This window comes from Papaver somniferum, chromosome 9, assembly GCF_003573695.1.
Source record: "Papaver somniferum cultivar HN1 chromosome 9, ASM357369v1, whole genome shotgun sequence".
NCBI lineage: Eukaryota > Viridiplantae > Streptophyta > Magnoliopsida > Ranunculales > Papaveraceae > Papaver > Papaver somniferum.
The window spans coordinates 202,775,394-202,800,224 of NC_039366.1; positions in this window are offsets into that span (position 1 = coordinate 202,775,394).

Here is a 24,831-nt window from a genome sequence, read left to right on the forward strand (position 1 = left end):
CATAGGCAAATGTACACGCTTTGCTTACCTAAAAATGAATTGAAATATTTTGTTCCATTTTACACTTGATATTTTTATATGATATGTAAGATTTCTAATGAGCCATCATTTGTCTAGTTCTGACTGGAATTGAAGGTACAAAGAGCAAAACATAATTTTTAACGAAAAGCATGGGTAGTTGTACACGCTTTGCTTACCTAAAAATGAATTGAAATATTTTGTTCCTTTATAAACTTGATATTTTTCTATGATATGTAAGATTTCTAATGATCCATCATTTGTCTAGTTCTGACTGGAATTGAAGGTCCAAAGAGCAAAATCGAATTTTTAACGAAAAGCATAGGCAGTTGTACACGCTTTGCATTCGTAAAAATAACCTGAAATATTTTGTCCTTTTTTACACTTAATATTTTTCTATGATATGTAATTTTTCTAATGATCCATCATTTTTCTAGTTCTGACTGGAATTGAAGGTCCAAAGAGCAAAACCGAATTTTTAACGAAAAGCATAGGCAGCTGTACACGCTTTGCATTCGTAAAAATGACCTGAAATATTTTGTTCCTTTTTACACTTGATATTTTTCTATGATATGTAAGTTTTCTAATGATCCATCATTTGTCTAGTTCTGACTGGAATTGAAGATCCAAAGAGCAAAAACCGAATTTTTAACGAAAGGCATAGGCTGCTATACACACTTTGCTTTCGTAAAAATGACCTGAAATATTTTGTTTCTTTTTACACTTGATATATTTCTATGATATGTAAGATTCATATGAAACCATTATTCATCTAGTTTTGACCGAAATTAAAGGTCTAAATAGAAAAACCGATTTTTTAACGAAAAGCATAGGGTACACGCTTTGCATTCGTAAAAATGACCGGAGATTTTTTGTTCCATTTTACACTTGATAATTTTCTATAATATGTAAGATTTTACCTGAAATATTTTGTTCTTTTTTACACTTAATTTTTTTCTATGATTTGTAAATTTTCTAATGATCCATCATTTGTATAGTTTTGACTGGAATTGAAGGTTCAAAGAGAAAAACCGAATTTTTAACGAAAAACATAGGCATATGTAGACGCTTTGCTTTCGTAAAAATGACCTGAAATATTATGTTCTTTTTTACACTTAATATTTTTCTATGATATTTAAGTTTTCTAATGATCCATCATTTGTCTAGTTCTGACTGGAATTGAAGGTCCAAAGAGCAAAACTGAATTTTTAACGAAAAGCATAGGCAGCTGTACACGCTTTTCTTTCGTCAAAATGACCTGAAATATTTTGTCGCTTTTTACACTTGATATTTTTCTATTATATGTAATATTTCTAATGATCCATCATTTGTCTAGTTCTGAATTGAATTGAAGGTCCAAAGAGCAAAACTGAATTTTTAACGAAAAGCATAGGCAGCTGTACACGCTTTGCATTCGTAAAAATGACATGAAATATTTTGTTCATTTTTACACTTGATATTGTTCTATGATATGTAAGCTTTCTAGTGATCCATCATTTGTCTAGTTCTGACTGGAATTGAAGGTCCAAAGACCAAAAACCGAATTTTTAACGAAAAGCATAGGCATCTGTAGGCGCTTTGCTTTCGTAAAAATGACCTGAAATATTATGTTCTTTTTTACACTTAATATTTTTCTATGATATGTAAGTTTTCTAATGATCCATCATTTGTATAGTTTTGACTGGAATTGAAGGTCCAAAGAGCAAAACCGAATTTTTAACGAAAAACATAGGCATCTGTAGACGCTTTGCTTTCGTGAAAATGACCTGAAATATTTTGTTCTTTTTTACACTTAATATTTTTCTATGATATGTAAGTTTTCTAATGATCCATCATTTGTCTAGTTCTGACTGGAAATGAAGAACCAAAGAGCAAAACAGAATTTTTAACAAAAAGCATAGGCAAATGTACACGCTTTGCTTTCGTCAAAATGACCTGAAATATTTTGTTCCTTTTTACACTTGATATTGTTCTATTATATGTAAGATTTCTAATGATCAATCATTTGTCTAGTTCTGACTTGAATTAAAGGTCCAAAGAGCAAAACCGAATTTTTAACGAAAAGCATAGGCAGCTATACACGCTTTGCATTCGTAAAAATGACCTGAAATATTTTTTTCCTTTTTACACTTGATATTGTTATATGATATTTAAGTTTTATAATGATCCATCATTTGTGTAATTCTGACTGGAATTGAAGGTCCAAAGAGCAAAACCGAATTTTTAACGAAAAGCATAGGCATATGTAGACGCTTTGGTTTCGTTAAAATGACCTGAAGGATTTTTTTCCTTTTTAAACTTGAAATTGTTATATGATATGTAAGATTTTTAATGATCCATCATTTGTCTAGTTCTGACTGGAATTGAAGGTCCAAAGAGCAAAAACCGAATTTTTAACAAAAAGCATAGGCAGATGTACACGCTTTGCTTTCGTCAAAATGACCTGAAATATTTTGTTCTTTTTTACACTTAATATTTTTCCTATGATATTTAGGTTTTCTAATGATCCATAAATTTTCTAGTCTTGACTGGAATTGAAGGTCCAAAGAGCAAAAACCGAATTTTTAACGAAAAGCATAGGCAGCTGTACACGCTTTGCTTTCGTAAAAATGACCTGAAATATTTTTTTCCTTTTTAGACTTGATATTATTCTATGATATGTAAGCTTTCTAATGAGCCATCATTTGTCTAGTTCTAACTGGAATAAAAGGTCAAAAGAGCAAAACCGAATTTATAACGAAAAGCATAGGCAGCTGTACACGCTTTGCTTACCTAAAAATTAATTGAAATATTTTTTTACTTTTTAAACTTGATAGGGTTCTATGATATGTAAGCTTTAAAATATACCATCATTTTTCTAGTTCTGACTTGAATTGAAGGACCAAAGAGCAAAACCGAATTTTTAACGAAAAGCATAAGCAGCTGTACACGCTTTGCATACCTAAAAATGAACTGAAATATTTTATTACTTTTTAAACTTGATATTTTTCTATGATATGTAAGCTTTCTAATGAGACATTATTTTTCTAGTTCTGACTGAAATTTAAAGTCCAAAGAGCAAAACAGAATTTTTAACGAAAAGCATAGGCAAATGTACACACTTTGCTTACCTAAAAATGAATTGAAATATTTTGTTCCATTTTACACTTCATATTTTTATATGATATGTAAGATTTATAATGAGCCATGATTTTTCTAGTTCTGACTGAAATTGAAGGTCCAAAGAGCAAAACCGATTTTTTAACGAAAAGCATAGGCAGCAGCTGTACACGCTTTGCTTACCTAAAAATGAACTAAAATATTTTGTTACTTTTTAAACTTGATATTGTTATATGATATGTAAGATTTCTAATGATCCATCATTTGTCTAGTTCTGACTAAAATTGAAGGTCCAAAGACCAAAAACCGAATTTTTAACGAAAAGCGTAGGCAAGCTGTACACGCTTTGCTTACCTAAAAATGAACTGAATTTTTTTTTCCTTTTTAAACTTGATATTGTTGCATTATGTGTCAGATTTATAATGAGCCATTATTTGTCTAGTTCTGACTGAAATTGAAAGTCCAAAGAGCAAAACCGATTTTTTAACGAAAAGCATAGGCAGCTGTATACGCTTTGCTTACCTAAAAATAAACTGAATATTTTTTCCTTTTTGAACTTGATATTTTTCTATGATATGTAAGCTTTCTAATGATCCATCATTTGTCTAGTTCTGACTAGAATTGAAGGTCAAAAGACCAAAAACCGAATTTTTAACGAAAAGCATAGGCAACTGTACGCACTTTGCTTTCGTAAAAATGACCTGAAATATTTTGTTTTTTTTTATGCTTAATATTTTTCTATGATATGTAAGTTTTCTAATGATCCATAATTTTTCTAGTTCTGACTGGAATTGAAGGTCCAAAGAGCAAAAACCGAATTTTTAACGAAAGGCATAGGCTGCTGTACAAGCTTTGCTTTCGTAAAAATGACCTGAAATATTTTTTTTCTTTTTACACTTGATATATTTCTATGATATGTATGTTTTATAATGATCCATCATTTGTCTAGTTCTGACTGGAATTGAAGGTCCAAAGAGCAAAACCGAATTTTTAATGAAAAGCATAAGCATCTGTAGGCGCTTTGCTTTCGTCAAAATAACCTGAAATATTTTGTTCTTTTTTACATTTAATATTTTTCTATGGTATTTAGTTTTTCTAATGATCCATAAATTGTCTAGTCCTGACTGGAATTGAAGGTCCAAAGAGCAAATACCGAATTTTTAACGAAAAGCATAGGCAGCTTTACACACTTTGCTTTCGTATAAATAACCTGAAATATTTCTTTCCTTTTTAGACTTGATATTATTCTATGATATCTAAGCCTTCTAATGATCCATCATTTATCTAGTTCTAACTGGAATAAAAGGTCTAAAGAGCAAAACCGAGTTTATAACGAAAAGCATAGGCAGCTGTACACGCTTTGCTTACCTAAAAATTAACTGAAATATTTTATTACTTTTTAGTAATAAAATGGAACAAAATATTTCAATTCATTTTTAGGTAAGCAAAGCGTGTACATTTGCCTATGCTTTTCGTTAAAAATTCTGTTTTGCTCTTTGGACTTTAAATTTCAGTCAGAACTAGAAAAATAATGGCTCATTAGAAAGCTTACATATCATAGAAAAATATCAAGTTTAAAAAGTAATAAAATATTTCAGTTCATTTTTAGGTATGCAAAGCGTGTACATCTGCTTATGCTTTTAATTCAAGTTTAAAAAGTAATAAAATATTTCAATTAATTTTTAGGTAAGCAAAGCGTGTACCTATGCTTTTCGTTATAAATTCGGTTTTGCTCTTTATACCTTTTATTCCAGTTAGAACTAGACAAATGATGGCTCATTAGAAAGCTTAGATATCATAGAATAATATCAAGTCTAAAAAGGAAACAAATATTTCAGGTTATTTATACGAAAGCAAAGCGTGTAAAGCTGCCTATGCTTTTCGTTAAAAATTCGGTTTTTGCTCTTTGGACCTTCAATTCCAGTCAGGACTAGACAATTTATGGATCATTAGAAAACTAAATACCATAGAAAAATATTAAATGTAAAAAAGAACAAAATATTTCAGGTTATTTTGACGAAAGCAAAGCGCCTAATGATGCCTATGCTTTTCATTAAAAATTTGGTTTTGCTCTTTGGACCTTCAATTCCAGTCAGAACTAGACAAATGATGGATCATTATAAAACTTACATATCATAGAAATATATCAAGTGTAAAAAGAAACAAAATATTTCAGGTCATTTTTACGAAAGCAAAGCTTGTACAGCAGCTTATGCCTTTCGTTAAAAATTCGGTTTTTGCTCTTTGGACCTTCAATTCCAGTCAGAACTAGAAAAATTATGGATCATTAGAAAACTTACATATCATCGAAAAATATTAAGCGTAAAAAACAACAAAATATTTCAGGTCATTTTTACGAAAGCACTGCGTGTACAGTTGCCTATGCTTTTCGTTAAAAATTCGGTTTTTGGTCTTTGGACCTTCAATTCCAGTAAGAACTAGACTAATGATGGATCATTAGAAAGCTTACATATCATATAACAATATCAAGTGTAAAAAGGAACAAAATATTTCAGGTCATTTTTACGAATGCAAAGCGTGTACAATTGCCTATGCTTTTCGTTAAAAATTCGGTTTTGCTCTTTGGACCTTCAATTCCAGTCAGAACTAGACAAATGATGGCTCATTAGAAATCTTACATATCATAGAAAAATATCAAGTATATAAAGGAACAAAATATTTCAATTCATTTTTAGGTAAGCAAAGCGTGTACAACTGCCTATGCTTTTCGTTAAAAATTCGGTTTTGCTCTTTGGTCCTTCAATTCAAGTCAGACTTAAAAAGTAAAAAAAAAAATCAGTTAATTTTTAGGTAAGCAAAGCGTGTACATCGCCTATGCTTTTCGTTATAAATTCAGTTTTTCTCTTTTGACCTTTTATTCCAGTTAAAACTAGACAAATGATGGCTCATTAGAAATCTTACATATCATAGAATAATATCAAGTCTAAAAAGGAACAAAATATTTCAGGTCATTTTTTCGAAAGCAAAGCGTGTACAGCTGCCTATGCTTTTCGTTAAAAATTCGGTTTTTGCTCTATGGACCTTCAATTCCAGTCAGGACTAGACAATTTATGGATCATTAGAAAACCTAAATATTATAGAAAAATATTAAATGTAAAAAAGAAAAAAATATTTCAGGTTATTTTGACGAAAGCAAAGCGCCTACAGATGCCTATGCTTTTCATTAAAAATTCGGTTTTGCTCTTTGGACTTTTAATTCCAGTCAGAACTAGACAAATGATGGATCATTATAAAACTTACATATCATAGAAATATATCAAGTGTAATAAGAAACAAAATATTTCAGGTCATTAATACGAAAGCAAAGTGTGTATAGCAGCCTACGCCTTTCGTTAAAAATTCGGTTTTTGCTCTTTGGACCTTCAATTCCAGTCAGAACTAGACAAATGATGGATCATTATAAAACTTACATATCATAGAAAAATATTAAGCGTAAAAAACAACAAAATATTTCAGGTCATTTTTATGAAAGCAAAGTGCGTACAATTGCCTATGCTTTTCGTTAAAAATTCGGTTTTTGGTCTTTTGACCTTCAATTCCAGTCAGAACTAGACAAATGATGGATCATTAGAAATCTTACATATCATAGAAAAAATATCAAGTTCAAAAAGGAACAAAATATTCAGTTTATTTTTAGGTAACCAAAGCGTATACAGCTGCCTATGCTTGTCGTTAAAAAATCGGTTTTGCTCTTTGGACTTTCAATTTCAGTGAGAACTAGAAAAATAATGGCTCATTATAAATCTTACATATCATGTAACAATATCAAGTTTAAAAAGGAAAAAAAATTCAGTTCATTTTTAGGTAAGCAAAGCGTGTACAGCTGCCTACGCTTTTTGTTAAAAATTCGGTTTTGCTATTTGGACCTTCAATTCTAGTCAGAACTAGACAAATGATGGATCATTTGAAAGCTTACATATCATAGAAAAATATAAAGTGTAAAAAAGAACAAAATATTTCAGGTTATTTTGACGAATGCAAAGCGTGTACAGCTGCCTATGCTTTTCGTTAAAAATTCGGTTTTGCTCTTTGGACCTTCAATTCCAGTCAGAACTAGACAAATGATGGATCATTAGAAAAATTACATATCATAGAAAAATATTAAGTGTAAAAAAGAACAAAATATTTCAGGTTATTTTTACGAATGCAAAGCGTGTACAGCTGCCTATGCTTTTCGTTAAAAATTCGATTTTGCACTTTGGACCTTCAATTCCAGACAGAACTAGACAAATGATGGCTCATTATAAATCTTAAATATCATAGAAAAATATCAAGTTTATCAAGGAACAAAATATTTCAATTCATTTTTAGGTAAGCAAAGCGTGTACAACTGCCCATGCTTTTCGTTAAAAATTATGTTTTGCTCTTTGGACCTTCAATTCCAGTCAGAACTAGACAAATGATGGATCATTAGAAATCTTACATATCATATTAAAATATCAAGTGTAAAATGGAACAAAATATTTCAATTCATTTTTAGGTAAGCAAAGCGTGTAAATTTGCCTATGCTTTTCGTTAAAAATTCTGTTTTGCTCTTTGGACTTTAAATTTCACTCAGAACTAGAAAAATAATGGCTCATTAGAAAGCTTACAAATCATAGAAAAATATCAAGTTTAAAAAGTAATAAAATAATTCTGTTCATTTTTAGGTATGCAAAGCGCCTACAGATGCTTATGTTTTTCGTTAAAAATTCGGTTTTGCTCTTTGGTCCTTCAATTCAAGTCAGACTTAGACAAATGATGGCTTATTTTAAAGCTTACAAATCATAGAACCCTATCAAGTTTAAAAAGTAAAAAAAAAAATTCAGTTAATTTTTAGGTAAGCAAAGCGTGTACAGCTGCCTATGCTTTACGTTAAAAATTCGGTTTTTTCTCTTTGGACCTTTTATTCCAGTTAGAACTAGACAAATGATGGCTCATTAGAAATCTTACATATCATAGGAAAAATATTAAGTGTAAAAGAGAACAAAATATTTCAGGTCATTTTTACGAAAGCAAAGCGTCTACAGATGCCTATGCTTTTCGTTAAAAATTCGGTTTTGCTCTTTGGACCTTCAGTTCCAGTCAGAACTAAATGATGGATCATTGGAAAGATTACATATCATAGAACAATATCAAGTGAAAAAAATTACAAAATATTTCAGGTCATTTTTACGAAAGCAAAGCGTCTACAGATGCCTATGCTTTTCGTTAAAAATTCGGTTTTGCTCTTTGGACCTTCAATTCCAGTAAAAACTAGACAAATGATGGCTCATTACAAAGCTTACATATCATAGAACAATATGAAGTTTAAAAAGTAACAAAATATTTCAGTTCATTATTCGGTAAGAAAAGTGTGTACAGCTGCCTATGCTTTTCGTTAAAAATTCGGTTTTGCTCTTTGGAGCTTCAATTCCAGTCAGATTTAGACAAATAATAGATCATTCGAAATTTTACATATTAAAGAAAAATATCTATTGTAAAATGGAACAAAATATTTCAGGTCATTTTTACGAATGCAAAGCGTTTCCAGCTGCCTATGCTTTTCGTTAAAAATTCGGTTTTGCTCTTTGGAATTCAATTCCAGTCAGAACTAGACAAATGGTTGCTCATTAGAAAGCTTACATATCATAGAAAAATATCAAGTGTAAAAATGAACAAAATATTTCAGGTCATTTTTACGAAAGAAAAACGTGTACATCTGCCTATGCTTTTCGTTAAAAATTCGGTTTTTGCTCTTTGGACCTTCAATTCCAGTAAAAACTAGACAAATGATGGCTCATTAAAAAGCTTACATATCATATAAAAATATCAAGTTTAAAAAGGAACAAAATATTTAAGTTCATTTTTAGGTAAGCAAAGCGTGTACAACTGCCTATGCTTTTCGTTAAAAATTTTGTATTGCTCTTTGGACCTTCAATTCCTGTCATAACTAGAGAAATGATGGGTCATTAGAAATTTTACATATCATAGAACAATATCAAGTTTAAAAAGGAACAAAATATTTCAGTTTATTTTTAGGTAAGCAAAGCGTGTACAGCTGCCTCTGCTTTTCTTTAAAAATTCGATTTTGCTCTTTGGACCTTCAATTTCAATGAGAACTAGACAAATAATGGCTCGTTAAAAAGTTTACATATCATTGAAGAAAATGAAGTTTAAAGAAGGAACAAAATATTTCAGTTCATTTTTAGGAAAGCTAAGCGTGTATAGCTGCCTATGCTTTTCGTTAAAAAATCGGTTTTGCTCTTTGGACCTTCAATTCCAGTCAGAACTAAATGATGGCTCATTGGAAGGATTACATATCATAGAACAGTATCAAGTGAAAAAAATAACAAAATATTTCAGGTCATTTTTACGAAAGCAAAGCTTGTACTGCTGCCTATGCTTTTCGTTAAAATTCAGTTTTGCTCTTTGGACCTTCAATTCCAGTCAGAACTAGACAAATGATGGCTCATTAGAAATATTACATATCATAGAACAATATCAAGTTTAATAAGGAATAAAATATTTCAGTTCAATTTTAGCTAAACAAAGCGTGTACAGCTGCCTATGCTTTTCGTTAAAATTTTTGTTTTGCTCTTTGGACCTTCAATTCCAGTCAGAACTAGACAAATGATGGCTCATTATAAAGCTTAAATATCATATAACAATATCAAGTTTAAAAAGGAACAAATATTTCAGTCATTTTTAGGTAAGCAAAGCGTGTACGGCTGCCTAAGCTTTTTGTTAAAAATTCTGTTTTGCTCTTTGGACCTTCAATTTCAGTCAGAACTAAACAAATAATGGCTCGTTAGAAAGCTTACATATCATAGAAAAATATAAAGTTTAAAAAGAATCAAAATATTTCAGGTCATTTTTACGAAAGCAAAGCGTGTACATCTGCCTATGCTTTTCGTTAAAAATTCGGATTTTGCTCTTTGGACCTTCAATTCCAGTCAGAACTACACAAATGATGGATCATTAGAAAACTTACAAATCATAGAAAAATATTAAGTGTAAAAAAGAACAAAATATTTCAGGTCATTTTTAGGTAAGCAAAGCGTGTAGAACTGCCTGTGTTTTTCGTTAAAAATTCTGTTTTGCTCTTTGGACCTTAAATTCCAGTAAGAGCTAGAAAAATGATGGCTCATTTGAAATCTCAATATCAAGTTTAAAAAGGAACAAAAATTTTCAGTTCCTTTTTAGGTAAGCAAAGCGTGCACAACTGCCTATGTTTTTCGTTAAAAAATCGGTTTTGCGCTTTGGAGTTTAAATTTCAGTCAAAACTAGACAAATATTGGCTCATTAGAAAGCTTACATATCATAGAAAAATATAAAGTTTAAAAAGTAATAAAATATTTCAGTTCATTTTTAGGTATGCAAAGTGTGTATAGCTGCTTATGCTTTTCGTTAAAAGTTCGGTTTTGCTCTTTGGTCCTTCCATTCAAGTCAGAACTAGACAAATGATGGCTCATTTGAAAGCTTACATATGATAGAATAATATCAAATATAAAAAGGAACAAAATATTTCAGGTCATTTTTACGAAAGCAAAGCGTGTACAGCTGCCTATGCTTTTCGTTAAAAATTCGGTTTTTGCTCTTTGGACCTTCAATTCCAGTCAGGACTAGACAATTTATGGATCATTATAAAACCTAAATATCATAGGAAAAATATTAAGTTGAAAAAAGAACAAAATATTTCAGGTCATTTTGACGAAAGCAAAGCGCCTACAAATGCCTATGCTTTTCATTAAAAATTCGGTTTTGCTCTTTGGACCTTCAATTCCAGTCAAAACTAGACAAATTATGGATCCTTAGAAAACTTACATATCATATAAATCTATCAAGTGTAAAAAGAAACAAAATATTTCAGGTCATTTTTACGAAAGCAAAGCGTGTACATCTGCCTATGCTTTTCGTTAAAAATTCGGTTTTTGCTCTTTGGACCTTCAATTCAAGTCAGAACTAGACAAATGATGGATCATTAGAAAACTTACATATCATAGAAAAATATTAAGTGTAAAAAAGAACAAAATATTTCAGGTCATTTTTAGGTAAGCAAAGCGTGTACAACTGCCTGTGTTTTTCGTTAAAAATTCTGTTTTGCTCTTTGGACCTTAAATTGCAGTCAGAGCTAGACAAATGATGGCTCATTTAAAATCTCAATATCAAGTTTAAAAAGGAACAAAATATTTCATTTCATTTTTAGGTAAGCAAAGCGTGTACATTTGCCTATGCTTTTCGTTAAAAATTCTGTTTGGCTCTTTGGACCTTCAATTCCAGTCAGAACTATACAAATGATGGCTCATTAGAAATCTTACATATCATACAACAATATCAAGTTTAAAAAGGAACAAAATTTTTCAATTCCTTTTTAGGTAAGCAAAGCGTGCACAGCTGCCTATGTTTTTCGTTAAAAAATCGGTTTTGCTCTTTGGACTTTAAATTTTAGTCAAAACTAGACAAATAATGGCTCATTAGAAAGATTACATATCATAGAAAAATATAAAGTTTAAAAAGAAATAAAATATTTCAGTTCATTTTAAGGAATGCAAAGTGTGTACAGCTGCTTATGCTTTTGGTTAAAAGTTCGGTTTTGATATTTGGTCCTTCCATTCAAGTAAGAACTAGACAAATGATGGCTCATTTGAAAGCTTACATACCATAGAAAAATATCAAGTTTAAAAGTAATAAAATATTTCAGTTAATTTTTAGGTAAGCAAAGCGTGTACAGCTGCCAATGCTTTTTGTTATAAATTCGATTTTGCTCTTTAGACCTTTTATTCCAGTCAGAACTAGACAAATGATGGCTCATTAGAAAGCTTAAATATCATATAAAAATATCAAGTTTAAAAAGGAACAAAATATTTCAATTCATTTTTAGGTTACCAAAGCGTGTACAGCTGCCTATGCTTTTCGTTAAAAAATCGGTTTTGCTCTTTGGACCTTCAATTTCAGTCAGAACTAGAAAAATAATGTCTCATTAGAAATATTACATATCATATAAAAATATCAAGTGTAAAATGGAACAAAATATTTCAGTTCATTTTTAGGTAAGCAAAGCGTGTACATTTGCCTATGCTTTTCGTTAAAAATTCTGTTTTGCTCTTTGGACTTCAAATTTCAGTTAGAACTAGAAAAATAATGGCTCAGTAGAAAGCTTACATATCATAGAAAAATATCAAGTTTAAAAATTAATAAAATATTTCAGTTCATTTTTAGGTATGCAAAGCGTGTACAGCTTCTTATGCTTTTCGTTAAAAATTCGGTTTTGCTATCTGGACCTTCAATTCCAGTCAGAACTAGACAAATGATGGCTCATTAGAAAGCTTACATATCATAAAACAATATCAAGTTTAAAAAGGAACAAAATTTTTCAGTTCCTTTTTAGGTAAGCAAAGCGTGTACAGCTGCCTATGTTTTTCGTTAAAAAATCGGTTTTGCTCTTTGGACTTTAAATTTTAGTCAAAACTAGACAAATAATGGCTCATTATAAAGATTACATATCATAGAAAAATATAAAGTTTACAAAGTAATAAAATATTCAGTTCATTTTTAGGTATGCAAAGTGTGTACAGCTGCTTATGCTTTTCGTTAAAAGTTCGGTTTTGCTCTTTGGTCCTTCCATTCAAGTCAGAACTATACAAATGATGGCTCATCATAAAGCTTACATATCATAGAAAAATATCAAGTTTAAAAAGTAAAAAAATATTTCAGTTCGCTTTTAGGTAAGCAAAGCGTGTACAGCTGCCTTTGCTTTTAGTTATAAATTCGGTTTTGCTCTTTAGACCTTTTATTCCAGTTAGAACTAGACAAATGATGGCTCATTATAAAGCTTACATATCATAGAATAATATCAAGTGTAAAAAGGAACAAAATATTTCAGGTCATTTTTACGAAAGCAAAGCGTGTACAGCTGCCTATGCCTTTCGTTAAAAATTTGGTTTTTTCTCTTTGGACCTTCAATTCCAGTCAGAACTAGACAAATGATGGATCATTATAAAACTTACATATCATAGAAAAATATTAAGTGTAAAAAAGAACAAAATATTTCAGGTCATTTTTAGGTAAGCAAAGCGTGTAAAACTGCCTGTGCTTTACGTTAAAAATTCTGTTTTGCTCTTTGGACCTTAAATTCCAGTCAGAACTAGACAAATGATGGCTCATTTGAACTCTTGCATATCATAGAACAATATCAAGTTTAAAAAGGAACAAAATATTTCCTTTCATTTATAGGTAAGCAAAGCGTGTACATTTGCCTATGCTTTTCGTTAAAAATTCTGTTTTGCTCTTTGGACTTTCAATTCCAGTCAGAACTAGACAAATGATGGCTCATTAGAAAGCTTACATATCATACAACAATATCAAGTTTAAAAAGGAACAAAAATTTTCAGTTCCTTTTTAGGTAAGCAAAGTACAGCTGCCTATGTTTTTCGTTAAAAAATCGGGTTTGCTCTTTGGACTTTAAATTTCAGTCAAAACTAGACAAATAATGGCTCATTAGAAAGCTTACATATCATAGAAAAATATAAAGTTTAAAAAGTAATAAAAATTTTCAGGTCATTTTTAGGTAAGCAAAGCGTGTAAAACTGCCTGTGCTTTTCGTTAAAAATTCTGTTTTGCTCTTTGGACCTTAAATTCCAGTCAGAACTAGACAAATAATGGCTCATTAGAAATCTTACATATCATACAACAATATCAAGTTTAAAAAGGAACAAAACTTTTCAGTTCCTTTTTAGGTAAGAAAAGCGTGCACAGCTGCCTATGTTTTTCGTTAAAAAATCGGTTTTGCTCTTTGGACTTTAAATTTTAGTCAAAACTAGACAAATAATGGATCATTAGAAATCTTACATATCATAGAAAAATATAAAGTTTAAAAAAAAAAAATATTTCAGTTCATTTTTAGGAATGCAAAGTGTGTACAGCTGCTTATGCTTTTCGTTAAAAGTTCGGTTTTGCTCTTTGGTCCTTCCATTCAAGTCAGAACTAGAAAAATGGTGGCTCATTTGAAAGCTTACATACCATAGAAATATATCAAGTTTAAAAGTAATAAAATATTTCAGTTAATTTTTAGGTAAGCAAAGCGTGTACAGCTGCCAATGTTTTTCGTTATAAATTCGGTTTTGCTCTTTAAACCTTTTATTCCAGTCAGAACTAGACAAATGATGGCTCGTTAGAAAGCTTAAATATCATAGAAAAATATCAAGTTTATAAAGGAACAAAATATTTCAATTCATTTTTAGGTAAGCAAAGCTTGTACAGCTGCCTATGCTTTTCGTTAAAAAATCGGTTTTGCTCTTTGGACCTTCAATTTCAGTCAGAACTAGACAAATGATGGCTCATTAGAAAGCTTACATATCATACAACAATATCAAGTTTAAAAAGGAACAAAATTTTTCAGTTCCTTTTTAGGTAAGCAAAGCGTGTACAGCTGCCTATGTTTTTCGTTAAAAAATCGGTTTTGCTCTTTGGACTTTAAATTTCAGTCAAAACTAGACAAAGAATGGCTCATTATAAAGCTTACATATCATAGAAAAATATAAAGTTTAAAAATTAATAAAATATTTCAGTTCATTTTTAGGTATGCAAAGTGTGTACAGCTGCTTATGCTTTTCGTTAAAAGTTCGGTTTTGCTCTTTGGTCCTTCCATTCAAGTCAGAACTAGACAAATGATGGCTCATTATAAAGCTTACATATCATAGAAAAATATCAAGTTTAAAAAGTAAAAAAATATTTCAGTTCGCTTTTAGGTAAGCAAAGCGTGTACAGCAGCCTTTGCTTTTAGTTATAAATTCGGTTTTGCTCTTTAGACCTTTTATTCCAGTTAGAACTAGACAAATGATGGCTCATTAGAAAGCTTACATATCATAGAATAATATCAAGTGTAAAAAGTAACAAAATATTTCAGGTCATTTTTACGAAAGCAAAGCGTGTACAGCTGCCTATGCCTTTCGTTAAAAATTTGGTTTTTGCTCTTTGGACCTTCAATTCCAGTCAGAACTAGACAAATGATTGATCATTAGAAAACTTACATATCATAGAAAAATATTAAGTGTAAAAAAGAACAAAATATTTCAAGTCATTTTTAGGTAAGCAAAGCGTGTACATTTGCCTATGCTTTTCGTTAAAAATTCTGTTTTGCTCTTTGGACCTTCAATTCCAGTAAGAACTAGACAAATGATGGCTCATTAGAAAGCTTACATATCATACAACAATATCAAGTTTAAAAAGGAACAAAATTTTTCAGTTCCTTTTTAGGTAAGCAAAGCGTGTACAGCTGCCTATGTTTTTCGTTAAAAAATCGGTTTTTGGTCTTTGGACCTTATATTCCAGTCAGAACTAGACAAATGATGGCTCATTGGAAATCTTACATATCATAGAAAAAAATCAAGTTTAAAAAGGAAAAAAATATTTCATTTCATTTTTAGGTAAGAAAAACGTGTACAACTTCCTATGCTTTTCATTAAAAAATCGATTTTGTTCTTTGGAGCTTCAATATTAGTCAGAAATAGACAAATAATGGCTCATTAGAAAGCTTATATACCATAGAATAATACGAAGTTTAAAAAGGAACAAAATATTTCAGTTCATTTTTAGGTAAGTAAAGCGTGTATAGCTACCTATGCTTTTCGTTAAAAATTATGTTTTGCTCTTTGGACCTTCAATTCCAGACAGAACTAGACAAATGATGGCTCATTAGAAGACTTAAATATCATAGAAAAATATTAACTGTAAAAAAGAACAAAATATTACAGGTCATTTTGACAAAAGCAAAGCGTCTACAGATGCCTATGCTTTTCTCTAAAAATTTGGTTTTGCTCTTTGGACCTTCAATTCCAGTCAGAACCAGACAAATGATGGATCATTAGAAAACTTACATATCATAGAAAAATAACAATTTAAAAAAGGAACAAAATATTTCAGGTCATTTTTACGAAAGCAAAGCGTGTACATCTGCCTATGCTTTTCGTTAAAAATTCGGTTTTTGCTCTTTGGACCTTCAATTCCAGTCAGAACTAGACAAATGATGGATCATTAGAAAACTTACATACCACAGAATAATATGAAGTTTAAAAAAGAACAAAATATTTCAGTTCATTTTTATGAAAGCAAAGCGTGTACAACTGCCTATGCTTTTCGTTAAAAAATTCTGTTTTTTGTCTTTTAACCTTCAATTCAAGTCATAACTAGACAAATGATGGCTCATTATAAATATTACATATCATAGAAATATATGAAGTTAAAAAAGGAAAAAAACATTTCAGTTCATTATTCGGTAAGCAAAGCGTGTACAGCCGTCTATGCTTTTCGTTAAAAAATCGTTTTTGCTCTTTAGACCTTCAATTTCATTCAGAACTAGACAAATAATGGATCATTCGAAAGCTTACATATTATAGAAAAATATCAAGTGTAAAATGGAACAAAATATTTCAGGTCATTTTTACGAATGCAAAGCATTTCCAGCTGCCTATGCTTTTCGTTAAAAATTCGGTTTTGCTCTTTGGAATTCAATTCCAGTCAGAACTAGACAAATGATGGCTCATTAGAAAACTTACATATCATAGAACAATATCAAGTGTAAAAATGAACAAAATATTTCAGGTCATTTTTACGAAAGCAAAACGTGTACTGCCTACGCTTTTAGTTAAAAATTTGGTTTTTGCTCTTTGGACCTTCAGTTCCAGTAAAAACAAGACAAATGATGGCTCATTACAAAGCTTACATATCATAGAATAATATGAAGTTAAAAAAGGAACAAAACATTTCAGTTCATTATTCGGTAAGCAAAGTGTGTACGCTGCCTATGCTTTTCGTTAAAAATTTTGTTTTGCTCTTTGGACCTTCAATTCCAATCAGAACTAGACAAATTATGGCTCATTATAAAGCTTACATATCATAGAAAAATATCAAGTTTAAAAAGGAATAAAATATTTAAGTTCATTTTTAGGTAAGCAAAGCGTGTACAACTGCCTATGCTTTTCGTTAAAAATTCTGTTTTGCTCTTTGGACCTTCAATTCCTGTCAGAACTAGACAAATGATGGCTCATTAGAAATTTTACATATCATAGAATAATATCAAGTTTAAAAAGGAACAAAATATTTCAGATTATTTTTAGGTAAGCAAAGCGTGTATAGCTGCCTCTGCTTTTCGTTTAAAATTCGGTTTTGCTCTTTGGACCTTCAATTTAATTCAGAACTAAACAAATAATGGCTCGTTAAAAAGCTTACATACCATAGAAGAAAATGAAGTTTAAATAAGGAAAACATTTCTGTTCATTTTTAGGAAAGCTAAGCGTGTACAACTGCCTATGCTTTTCGTTAAAAATTCGGTTTTGCTCTTTGGACCTTCAATTCCAGTCAGAACTAGACAAATGATGGCTCATTAGAAAGATTACATATCATAGAACAATATCAAGTGTAAAATAGAACAAAAAATTTCAGTTCATTTTTAAGAAAGCAAAACGTGTACAGCTTCCTACGCTTTTCGTTAAAAATTCGGTTTTTGCTCTTTGGGCGTTCAATTCCAGTCAGAACTAGACAAACGATGGATCATTAGAAATCTTACATATCATAGAATAATATCAAGTTTAAAAAGGAACAAACATATCAGTCATTTGTAGGTAAGCAAAGCGTGTACAGCTGTTTATGCTTTTCGTTAAAAATTCGTTTTTTCTCTTTGGACCATCAATTCCAGTCAGAACTAGACAAATGATGGCTCATTAGAAAGATTACATATCATAGAAAAATATCAAGTGTAAAAAGTAACAAAATATTTCAGGTCATTTTTTCGAAAGCAAAGCGTCTACAGATGCATATGTTTTTCGTTAAAAATTCGGTTTTGCTCTTTGGACCTTAAATTCCAGTCAGAACTAAATGATGGATCATTGGAAAGATTATATATCATAGAACAATATCAAGTGAAAAAAATAACAAAATATTTCAGGTCATTTTTAAGAAAGCAAAACGTGTACAGCTTCCTACGCTTTTCGTTAAAAATTCGGCTTTTGCTCTGTGGACCTTCAATTCCAGTCAGAACTAGACAAACGATGGATCATTAGAAATCTTACATATCATAGAATAATATCAAGTTTAAAAAGGAAAAAACATATCAGTCATTTTTAGGTAAGCAAAGCGTGTACAGCTGCCTATGCTTTTCGTTAAAAATTCTGTTTTGCTCTTTGGACCTTCAATTTCAATCAGAACTAGACAAATAATGGTTCGTTAAATAGCTTACATATCATAGAAGAATATCAAGTTTAAAATAGAACAAAAAATTTCAGTTCATTTTTAAGAAAGCAAAACGTGTACAGATTCCTACGCTTTTCGTTAAAAATTCGGTTTTTTCTTTTTGGACCTTCAATTACAGTCAGAACTAGACAAACGATGGATAATTAGAAATCTTAAATATCATAGAATAATATCAAGTTTAAAAAGGAACAAACATATCAGTCATTTGTAGGTAAGCAAAGCGTGTACAGCTGCTTATGCTTTTCGTTAAAAATTCGTTTTTTCTCTTTGGACCATCAATTCCAGTCAGAACTAGACAATTGATGGCTCATTAGAAAGATTACATATCATAGAACAATATCAAGTGTAAAAAGTAACAAAATATTTCAGGTCATTTTTCGAAAGCAAAGCGTCTACAGATGCCTATGCTTTTCGTTAAAAATTCGGTTTTGCTCTTTGGACCTTAAATTCCAGTCAGAACTAAATGATGGATCATTGGAAAGGTTATATATCATAGAACAATATCAAGTGAAAAAAATAACAAAATATTTCAGGTCATTTTTAAGAAAGCAAAACGTGTACAGCTTCCTACGCTTTTCGTTAAAAATTCGGCTTTTGCTCTTTGGACCTTCAATTCCAGTCAGAACTAGACAAACGATGGATCATTAGAAATCTTACATATCATATAATAATATCAAGTTTAAAAAGGAAAAAACATATCAGTCATTTTTAGGTAAGCAAAGCGTGTACAGCTGCCTATGCTTTTCGTTAAAAATTCTGTTTTGCTCTTTGGACCTTCAATTTCAATCAGAACTAGACAAATAATGGCTCGTTAAATAGCTTACATATCATAGAAGAATATCAAGTTTAAAATAGAACAAAAAATTTCAGTTCATTTTTAAGAAAGCAAATCGTGTACAGCTTCCTACGCTTTTCGTTAAAAATTCGGTTTTTTCTTTTTGGACCTTCAATTACAGTCAGAACTAGACAAACGATAGATAATTAGAAATCTTACATATCATAGAATAATATCAAGTTTAAAAAGGAACAAACATATCAGTCATTTTTAGGTAAGCAAAGCGTGTACAGCTGCCTATGCTTTTCGTTAAAAATTCTGTTTTGCTCTTTGGACCTTCAATTCAAGTCAGAACTAGACAAATGATGGCTCATTAGAAATTTTACATATCATAGAAAAATATCAAGTGTAAAAATGAACAAAATATTTCAGGTCATTTTTACGAAAGCAAAACTTGTACTGCTGCCTACGCTTTTAGTTAAAAATTCGGTTTTTTCCCTTTGGACCTTCAATTCCAGTAAAAACTAGACTAATGATGGCTCATTAGAAATCTTACATATCATAGAAAAATATGAAGTTAAAAAAGGAACAAAACATTTCAGTTCATTATTCGGTAAGCAAAGCGTGTATAGCCGTCTATGCTTTTCGTTAAAAAAATCGTTATTGCTCTTTAGACCTTCAATTTCATTCAGAACTAGACAAATAATGGAACATTCGAAAGCTTACATATTATAGAAAAATATCAAGTGTAAAATGGAACAAAATATTTCAGGTCATTTTTACGAATGCAAAGCGTTTCCAGCTGCCTATGCTTTTCGTTAAAAACTCAGTTTTTCTCTTTGGACCTTTAATTTCAGTCAGAACTAGACAAATGATGGCTCATTAGAAAGCTTACATATCATAGAAAAATATTAAGTGTAAAATGGAACAAAATATTTCAGGTCATTTTTACGAAAGCAAAGCGTGTACAGCTGCCTATGCTTTTCGTTAAAAATTCGGTTTTGCTCTTTGGACCTTCAATTCCAGTCAGAACTAGACAAATGATGGCTCATTAGAAAGATTACATATCATAGAACAATATCAAGTGTAAAATAGAACAAAAAATTTCAGTTCATTTTTAAGAAAGCAAAACGTGTACAGCTTCCTACGCTTTTCGTTAAAAATTCGGTTTTTGCTCTTTGGACGTACAATTCCAGTCAGAACTAGACAAATGATGGATAATTCGAAATCTTACATATCATAGAATAATATCAAGTTTAAAAAGGAACAAACATATCAGTCATTTGCAGGTAAGCAAAGCGCGTACAGCTGCTTATGCTTTTCGTTAAAAATTCGTTTTTTCTCTTTGGACCATCAATTCCAGTCAGAACTAGACAATTGATGGATCATTAGAAATATTACATATCATAGAACAATATCAAGTGTAAAAAGTAACAAAATATTTCAGGTCATTTTTTCGAAAGCAAAGCGTCTACAGATGCCTATGCTTTTCGTTAAAAATTTGGTTTTGCTCTTTGGACCTTAAATTCCAGTCAGAACTAAATGATGGATCATTGGAAAGATTATATATCATAGAACAATATCAAGTGAAAAAAATAAAAACATATTTCAGGTCATTTTTAAGAAAGCAAAACGTGTACAGCTTCCTACGCTTTTCGTTAAAAATTCGGCTTTTGCTCTTTGGACCTTCAATTCCAGTCAGAACTAGACAAACGATGGATCATTATAAATCTTACATATCATAGAATAATATCAAGTTTAAAAAGGAAAAAACATATCAGTCATTTTTAGGTAAGCAAAGCGTGTACAGCTGCCTATGCTTTTCGTTAAAAATTCTGTTTTGCTCTTTGGACCTTCAATTTCAATCAGAACTAGACAAATAATGGCTCGTTAAATAGCTCACATATCATACAAGAATATCAAGTTTAAAATAGAACAAAATATTTTAGTTCATTTTTAAGAAAGCAAAAGGTGTACAGCTTCCTACGCTTTTCGTTAAAAATTCGGTTTTTTCTTTTTGGACCATCAATTACAGTCAGAACTAGAAAAACGATGGATAATTAGAAATCTTACATATCATAGAATAATATCAAGTTTAAAAAGGAACAAACATATCAGTCATTTTTAGGTAAGCAAAGCGTGTACAGCTGCCTATGCTTTTCGTTAAAAATTCTGTTTTGCTCTTTGGACCTTCAATTCAAGTCAGAACTAGACAAATGATGGCTCATTAGAAATCTTACATATCATAGAACAATATCAAGTGTAAAAATGAACAAAATATTTCAGGTCATTTTTACGAAAGCAAAACGTGTACTGCTGCCTACGCTTTTAGTTAAAAATTCGATTTTTTCCCTTTGGACCTTCAATTCCAGTAAAAACTAGACTAATGATGGCTCATTAGAAATCTTACATATCATAGAAAAATATGAAGTTAAAAAAGGAAAAAAACATTTCAGTTCATTATTCGGTAAGCAAAGCGTGTACAGCCGTCTATGCTTTTCGTTAAAAAAATCGTTATTGCTCTTTAGACCTTCAATTTCATTCAGAACTAGACAAATAATGGATCATTCGAAAGCTTACATATTATAGAAAAATATCAAGTGTAAAATGGAACAAAATATTTCAGGTCATTTTTACAAATGCAAAGCGTTTCCAGCTGCCTATGCTTTTCGTTAAAAACTCGGTTTTTCTCTTTGGACCTTTAATTTCAGTCAGAACTAGACAAATGATGGCTCATTAGAAAGCTTACATATCATAGAAAAATATTAAGTGTAAAATGGAACAAAATATTTTAGGTCATTTTTACGAAAGCAAAGCGTGTACATCTGCCTACGCTTTTTGTTAAAAATTCTGTTTTGCTCTTTGGACCTTCAGTTTCATTCAGAACTAGACAAATAATGGCTCGTTAGAAATCTTACATATCATAGAAAAATATCGAGTTTAAAAAGGAACAAAATATTTCAATTCATTTTTAGGAATGCAAAGCGTGTACAGCTTCCTATGCTTTGGTTAAAAATTCGGTTTTGCTCTTTCGAATTCAATTCAAGTCAGAACTAGACAAATGATTGCTCATTAGAAAGCTTACATATCATAGAAAAATATCAAGTGTAAAAATGAAAAAAATATTTCAGGTCATTTTTACGAAAGCAAAACGTGTACAGCTGCCTACGCTTGTAGTTAAAAATTCGGTTTTTGCTCTATGGACCTTCAATTCCAGTAAAAACTAGACAAATGATGGCTCATTAGAAAGCTTACATATCATAGAAAAATATGAAGTTAAAAAAGGAACAAAACATTTCAGTTCATTATTCGGTAAGAAAAGTGTGTACAGCTGCCTATGCTTTTCGTTAAATTTTTTTTTTTGCTCTTTGGACCTTCAATTCCAATCATAACTAGACAAATTATGGCTCATTATAAAGCTTACATATCATATAAAAATATCAAGTTTAAAAAGGAACAAAATATTTAAGTTCATTTTTAGGTAAGCAAAGCGTGTACAACTGCCTATGCTTTTCGTTAAAAATTCTGTTTTGCTCTTTGGACCTTCAATTCCTGTCAGAACTAGACAAATGATGGCTCATTAGAAATTTTACATATCATAGAACAATATCAAGTTTAAAAAGGAACAAAATATTTCAGTTCATTTTTAGGTAAGCAAAGCGTGTATAGCTACCTCTGCGTTTCGTTAAAAATTCGGTTTTGCTCTTTGGACCTTCAATATCAATCAGAACTAGACAAATAATGGCTCGTTAAAATGCTTACATATCATAGAATAAAATGAAGTTTAAAGAAGGAAAAAAATATTTCTGTTCATTTTTAGGAAAGCTAAGCGTGTACAACTGCCTATGCTTTTCGTTAAAAATTCGGTTTTGCTCTTTGGACCTTCAATTCCAGTCAGAACTAGACAAATGATGGCTCATTAGAAAGATTACATATCATAGAAAAATACCAAGTGTAAAATAGAACAAAATATTTCAGTTCATTTTTAAGAAAGCAAAACGTGTACAGCTTCCTACGCTTTTCGTTAAAAAATCGGTTTTTGCTCTTTGGACCTTCAATTCCAGTCAGAACTAGACAAACGATGGATCATTAGAAATCTTACATATCATAGAATAATGTCAAGTTTAAAAAGGAACAAACATATCATTTATTTTTAGGTAAGCAAAGCGTGTACAGCTGCCTATGCTTTTCGTTAAAAATTCTGTTTTGCTCTTTGGACCTTCAATTTCAATCAGAAATAGACAAATAATGGCTCGTTAAATAGATTACATATCATAGAAGAATATCAAGTTTAAAATAGAACAAAAAATTTCAGGTCATTTTTAAGAAAGCAAAACGTGTACAGCTGCTTATGCTTTTCGTTAAAAATTCGGTTTTTCTCTTTGGACCTTCAATTCCAGTCAGAACTAGACAAATGATGGCTAATTAGAAAGATTACATATCTTAGAACAATATCAAGTATAAAAAGTAACAAAATATTTCAGGTCATTTTTTCGAAAGCAAAGCGTCTACAGATGCCTATGCTTTTCGTTAAAAATTCGGTTTTGCTCTTTGGACCTTCAATTCCAGTCAGAACTAAATGATGGATCATTAGAAAGATTATATATCATAGAACAATATCAAGTGAAAAAAATAACAAAATATTTCAGGTCATTTTTACGAAAGCAAAGCGTCTACAGATGCCTATGATTTTCGTTAAAAATTCGGTTTTGCTCTTTGGACCTTCAATTCCAGTAAAAACTAGACAAATGATGGCTCATTCCAAAGCTTACATATCATAGAACAATATGAAGTTTAAAAAGTAACAAAATATTTCAGTTCATTTTTACGAAATCAAAGCGTCTACATATGCCTATGCTTTTCGTTAAAAATTCGGTTTTGCTTTTTGAACCTTCAATTCCAGTAAAAACTAGACAAATGATGGCTCATTACAAAGCTTACATATCATATAACAATATGAAGTTTAAAAAGAACAAAATATTTTTGTTCATTATTAGGTAAGCAAAGCGTGTACAGCTGCCTAAGCTTTTCGTTGAAAATTCTGTTTTTCTCTTTGGACCTTCAATTCCAGTCAGAACTAGACAAATGATGGCTCATTAGAAAGATTACATATCATATAACAATATCAAGTGTAAAAAGTAACAAAATATTTCAGTTCATTTTTACGAAAGCAAAGCGTCTATATATGCCTACGCTTTTCGGTAAAAATTCGGTTTTGCTCTTTGGACCTTCAATTCCAGTCAGAACTAAATGATGGCTCATTAGAAAGATTACATATCATAGAAAAATATCAAGTGTAAAAAGGAATAAAATATTTCAGGTCATTTTTACGAAAGCAAAGCGTCTACAGATGCCTATGTTTTTCGTTAAAAATTCGGTTTTGCTCTTTGGACCTTCAATTTCAGTCAGAACTAGACAAATAATGGCTCATTAAAAATCTTACATATCATAGAACATTATCAAGTGTAAAATACAACAAAATATTTCTGGTTATTTTTACGAATGCAAAGCGTGTACAGCTGCCTATGCTTTTCGTTAAAAATTCGAGTTTTCTCTTTGGACCTTCAATTTCAGTCAGAAATAGACAAATAGTGGCTCATTAGAAATCGTACATATCATAGAAAAATATAAAGTGTGAAATGGAACAAAATATTTCAGGTCATTTTTACAAATGCAAAGCGTTTCCAGCTGCCTATGCTTTTCGTTAAAAA